At 36.5% G+C, this 6647-nt stretch overlaps 1 non-coding gene across 1 annotated transcript; it reads right to left on the reverse strand.

Annotated features, from left to right (window-relative positions):
• Positions 1 to 6240: 6240 nt before the first annotated feature.
• LOC145560928 (small nucleolar RNA R71) lies at positions 6241 to 6347 on the reverse strand. The gene has a single exon (XR_014093520.1). It is a non-coding gene; the product is annotated as a small nucleolar RNA R71 (small nucleolar RNA).
• Between the last annotated feature and the right edge of the window lie 300 nt (positions 6348 to 6647).

The raw sequence follows: 6647 nt of genomic DNA on the forward strand, positions 1-6647 counted from the left end.
GAATGTTTGTTGCGATCGTTCGGTTGGCTGCGATCAGGAGCTTTGCTGAATGGTTGTATCCTGTGAAAATCAAAATATTGCCAAAAGACTTTGCTAGTGTTTTTCTTAGAATTGACTTAAGGCTTGATGTTTTTCTTAGGGTTGACCTAAAGTGATTGCCTGACTTGAGGTTGACTCAATGTGACTAATTGACTTAAGGATGACCCAAGATGAATTGAAACGTTTGACTCATGACTCATGTGTGCATTGTATTGTGATGTGCTTGACTCAAAATGCGAAAAAACTCTTTTCAAAAGTTTTCCGTCATTTTTGTGGAGGGTACCGACTTTCTACCGAAAGAGAAGAACAAGAAAAAGAATCGAAGTGTTTAATGGTGCATGTTGAATGAGCTTAATCCGTTAACGTTGTCTCTCATAGTACAAGGATTGTAACGTCATTTTTGAAACGTGATGCAATGATGATTGATATAGATATGAAAAGTCGTACTTCAACGTTGTGTTAAGATTTCATGACAAAGGGTTCCTAAGGGAAGTATATTTGGTCATGTATGTGTGATGTGTGTGATAGTGACACTAAAGTTAGGCCGCAAAGGCTAAGTGTGTGGAAAAATATTATTGTTAAAAGAGTCAAATGGTGGTGAATCTTAGGCTAGGTAATCTAATTATGTAGGGATCAAGCCCCTTAGTCTAGCTCTAAATGAATAAGGATGAGCATTGGAGATCCTTTGATATGATCATGGTGTGAGTGTGTGAATGTGATTATGAATGCATGTTTATTACGGCCGCGCCTCGATGTGAGGTTGGCTATGTATCCGATAGGAATCAGGCCGACCGTAACTCTAGCCGAACCTCGCACAAGTATGTGTATACCTCAAAGAGGTCTTTTAAGGGTTGTAATGTGGTTAGGCTAAAGGTTGAAGAAGAAAGGGATAAAGGCTCAAGACCCTAGATAAGCCCCCAAGGTGTGCAACCTTGCTTTTGATTCTTTGTATTATTATGCTTGAGGTTTCTCACTTTTGAGCTCTTTCTTTTTTTATTTTGCCCTCCTTTTTTATTTTACATTTTTCATATTTGAATCTTTTTTATAAGTGTGGGCAATTCTGATCATGCGGTCTATCACTCACTTGGCATTCATGTTTCTCAGGCACGGTACCGAGCACCCGATAGAAGACGCAATCTGAGACGTGTTCATATCAAAGAGATGTTCATGTCAAATACATTGGAACACTTGCCCTTTTGTACACTTTTATTGTTTTTGCTTTTTTAATCTTTTGATTCACTCAAGCTTTTGTTCATTGAAAATTGCATAAGTTACACACCATCCCATCCCAAGGTTAGGTAGATGTGGGTTGAAGAAAGAAAGGTTTATCATTAGACGAGGCCTAAAGTGGTTTATCAAGAAATAATCTATATTTGGAAGGTGAAAGGTGATATGATGCGGCTACAAGGGGTGCCTCTAATCATAATTATACCTTGTGCTTAGTTCGACATGAATTTTTTTTTTAATGCGATGTAATGAAATAATCATATGCAAGAAAAGAAATGCTCATTTTATTATAAAGTGAAGGGTAAAAATCAAACTCTGAGAAATAAATTCAAGGATGATAAAGGGTGCCTATGCTAGACTTGTTGGGGAAGGGTTTGAAAAAAAAAAAAAAAAAAAACATGAAATCTTGGTGAGAAGCTTGCCTTGTGCATTTGTTATATCATTACCCTCAATTTTTTTTATTTTTTGTCAATCACATGACTCAAACTCGATTCAACATGCATGGATGGAAGAAGGTAGGAAGAATGAAGTTTGTGATATGGAGAAATCATGTAGAAAATGGAAAGATGATGTAGATGGAGAGATATGGAAAAATTAGGAATAGAATGTACCCCCAACTCAAAAGACGAAAAAAACTGACTCATGCATGAACCTAAGACATGGTCATGGTGACATATACACAAAGTGTGTGCTAAAACTAGTGATTGTAGGTGACATTCTAAGATTAAGTTAAGACTTCACGTATGTGCACTAAACTGGACAGGCTGTAGTATTTTAGTCATAACTTTTTATCTATGACTCCGAACTGAGCGAAACCAACGCCAAATTAAAGATAAAACTAGGGGCCACATATCCATAGGTAGTAAGACTCGTAAATCTTCCTAGAGATCCGGATATAACCAAATCAAGGTTGATGCTTGTGCTACATAGGGGAATAAAAATCCGGGTTGACTCAAAGGAACTATGACTCTATTTTAGACATATTTATTAGTTTAAATTAATTAATTAAGCAAATTAATTTAGTTTACCTAGAGTCATACACAAGTTAAACAAACGGTTAACTTAGTCACATAATAAGTATGCATAAGTAAGAGATGCACAAGTAGACAAGTAGTCACAACATGATGCAATGAGTCTGCAACCTAACCATGGCTCTAGTTCTCTAGAGTTCAAGATATGGGTTAGTCAAATAGGGTCCATGGTTATGAGTTCGGATGCACCGCGTGGAAGCCTTACCTTTGGAAGGATTGGCGCGTGTGGATGGGACCCAGCGAGTTAAACTTGCTTCCATGGTTTGGTGAGTTCAACAATCTCGGATGTACCCTTCGTTGCCAGGAGCGTTCGATTGGGTAGATGGAACGTGAATTCCCATAGAGTTATGGCCATATATAAAACACGTATGGGTTTCATAAAAAAAGGAAAAAACTCAATCAGGAAGTAAAATCGAGTAAACAGTACTAGAAAACTAGTCGAAACAAGAAGGTAGAGTTTTTGCTCAGTAGTGGAAGAATTCGGCGCGAGAAAATAATGTCGTCGCCAGACACTGGCACCGTCGTCAGACGACAAGCTTGTTGCTAGGCGACGACGCCATCGTTGGGCGCCGACACTGTTTTATCAGCGCTAATTCCTACATACCTCAGCAGCTTTCTATTCTTGAATTTTCCAGTTTTTTTCGTAGCATTATTTCGATTTAAGTTGTGTAATATATTTCCCTAAATTCCTACGTGTAAAAATCCTATGTTTTTTACTCATTACGGATGGTCTTTCCATTTAGAATATTTGTATGCTTATGCCAATAGGTCTGGAACAATGACTGGAAGTTAAGGGATGAAGGTACAAATCCAACCTAAAAGAGATTGAACCTGCCCCTAAAAATAGGCCTCTACTTTATTCTTCTCGTATTCATGTGCTCTTTCTGATTAATATACAATCAATAGGTTTAACCTAAACCTGTTTATCTATGTTGGTTGAATATTAATGCACAAATAAAACTATTATTGGCGATCATTTGAATTATAATCATATTATCCCTAAACAAGATTATTAAGTATCTTATCAAGCGTGATTACAAGTACAAATTCCCTTTAAACATGCATAAAAGGAGTGATCAAGCAATAACCACAATATATATCAAGCAACATAATCATAATATCTATAACAATTATAATCAAAATAACAATCATAATTAAAAAAATCATATTAAAGCATAATATTAACAATCATAATCATGTTAAAACATAACATTATTAGCAAGATCCTAGGAATGATACTAACAAGATTAATAACAAACCCTAGCATGTCACTAAACATAGAAATCAAAGCTTTTTCCCTAACAGATATTAGGAAAGAAATAGGAAGCATCAAAATAATCATACTTGATATTAGAAATATTAATTAACCCTAAACATGATACTAGGAAGCAATAAAACATCCTAACATGATTTCTATATCAAAAGATCAATGAAACAATTAAATTACTTACTTCGATGCCTCGTATCTCTTTCTAATAATAAAATACACGCGTTAGTAACTTCAAGGAAAAATAATAATAAAACAATTAAATTAAATAATTGAAATAGGGATTTGGTACCAAACCCTCAGAAATATTAAACCTTTCACGTATAGGGTGAAGGCAACTTCGAACTTGGCTAGGTGTGTCTAGAACTAATGTATGAGTAATTTTTTAAAAGGGAAGGTTTAGAAAAAGAATAGAGAAAGAAGGAAAGCTTCTAGCTTTTAGAGAGAGATGATTGTTGTTAATGTTTAAAAACGGGGAGATACGACCCCTATTTATAGAAAAAATAGCACGGAAATGATAGAAAAGAGTTCAAGTCCTATTTAAAATGAAAGACCTCTTGTCGCAAACGATAGGAGAAGTTGATGTGTCCAATTTATATAGTGTTTTACCCCCGTCCCTTGGTCATAATTAGTAGTGTTTTTGGCTCTTTAGATCCACTTTTATTACTAATTGGTGTTTTCTAGTGTTTTTGTAGTTTTATAGGAAATTGCACATTTGGAGCGTTTTCCGGGTTTTTCATGGAGCAACTACGAACAATAAGAGGACACGACCATCTTTGAAGCCCAGGATCGGTTAGAACCGGTGATTAAGGGCTCGGTGTGTGATACCGGGTCATTTGGACCAAGTATTCAAGACCCGAAGAGGAAATCCTGATTAGGCCGAAGAATCAAGCCCAATCAAAGTCCAAGCCTCGAGGAGAAGACCGGGCCCGATCAGGCACGCTTGCGCCCGATCGGGCGGGCGCGCAGAAGAGGGAACCAGCAAAAGGCTTGCCCGATCGGGTGAGCGTTAGCTCGATCGGGCGCGGCTGCCCAGAAGAACCTTGAAGAAAAAGGCGGGCCCGATCGGGCGCTTGTTTTTGGAGGCATCTGATTGCCGAGATTTTTGTTTTCAATTAGGATTTTTTTTATGGGTGTTTAAGTACGATTTTTGTACGTAATTTTGATTACCTTCTCTTTTAGACTTTCTCTCTCTACTTAGAATATTTTCTCTCTCTTAAATTCTCTCAACTTTGTTCTTAATTCCATTCCATTATCCAGATTACTTTTGGTAATAATTTCTTCTCTTTTAATTTCAATTAGTTTCTTTATTTCTTTCATCATGTCTTATTTTATTGTTTTGATTAGTTCAGATATAATTATGCGTGAGTAGTTTTATTTTTACGGTTTATGGGGATCTAATACATAATATGAAGGGGTAATTTGTAATTGTTGATTATCAATGCTTGATTATTTTCCTATTGATTGATTTAATGCTATGCAATTAGGTTTGGAAAGATTTAATTGTATGAGTTTAGCAATATTGATTCGAGATTCGAGAGATGAGAATTGATGTTTAGGCTTAGTTTCAATAGGCGGACTAATTTATAAATGGTTAAGTTGAGATTCGAGAGATGAGATTTAATACCTGTAAATTAACTTTGTGATTGTAATACGTGGCGAAAGCCTTTTATAATCTGATTAATTGATGCATTGATGATTGCTTATTTTGATTTACCCTGGAATATTGTTTATTGGTGAACCTATGCCCTAGGTTTTTTCCTTCATTGATTAACCTCTTATTTTACTCCCTTCCTACTCTTACCTTTAGTAGTTTAATTGCCTTTTTACAATAATTTGTTTACTTGATAATTAAGATTGCTTCTAATTAATTAGGAATAAATTGACTTGTTTCCCTATGGTTCGACCCTTCTTCCCTATGTACATAGTTAGTGGATTTAGGTTTTATTTTTGATTAGGTGAATACGACTTGACCCTGTCAAATTTTGACGCCGTTGCCGGGGAAACGTTTTTTTTTTTATTTTCTGATTATTTTTTGTAGCATAGATTATCCCCTCTTGTCTCAGAGAACGTTAGTTCTTTGAGGCAATTCTCATATTTGTCTTTTAGTTCCTTGTTTATGCCCAGGTGTTCCAGATCAGGTTACATCCCATTCGATCCTGAGATCGAGCGCTCGTTTCATAGGCAAAAGAATCTTTATAGACAAATCCTGGCGGGTTATGAGGAAAACAATAATCGAAGAGACCCTCCAACTGATTCTAGTGTCTCAAAAATTCCTTTAAATACAGAATCAGAGATGACGGCTGAAAAGAAGCACAGTAACTATTCGCAGCCAAAGCTCATGGATTTTCCGCACCTTACTTCCACTCCGGCCCTTGATGGAGTACAATTTGAATCAAGCCCCAATCTATCAGCATGATAGAGAGGAAGCAATTTAGTGGAGCTAAGGGTGAAGATCCTAATCTTCACATTGCAGATTTCTGCCAATATTGCAACACCATTAGACATGTCGGGGTCACGCAAGACCAAATCAGGGAGATTCTTTTTCCCTTTTCATTATGTGGAAAAGCTAAATTATGGTTTAATGGTTTGAATAGAACTGCACTTGGTATTACTGACTGGGAAACTCTTGCATTGAATTTTTATAATAAATATTACCCTGCAGAGAGAACAGCTGTACTAAGGAGTGCTATTCAGAATTTTGCTCAAAAGGCCGATGAAACTTTATATGAGGCTTGGGAGAGGTTCAAGGATCTACAGAGAGAATGCCCCCACCACAATCTCGCACAATGGCAATTGATCCAAGCTAAGCTTTCTACAATGGACTTGGAAATTCATCTAGATTAGTTCAAGATTCTGCAGCTAGTGGGAGATTCATGAATTTAAATGTGGACGATGCCGGACAGGTTATCGAAGATATGGCAATACACAATTCCCAATACGGGAATCCGAGAGGGTTTGCGAATAAAGGAAAACATAATGATGATTCCGTATCCTTTTTGCAACCTCAATTAACATCTATTTGTCAGAAACTAGATAATCTTACTGCTACTCCTAACTCTGTAGCTAATGTTTCTATTGTT

This window comes from Chenopodium album, chromosome 9 (assembly GCF_948465745.1).
Source record: "Chenopodium album chromosome 9, dcCheAlbu1.1, whole genome shotgun sequence".
Lineage (NCBI taxonomy): Eukaryota > Viridiplantae > Streptophyta > Magnoliopsida > Caryophyllales > Amaranthaceae > Chenopodium > Chenopodium album.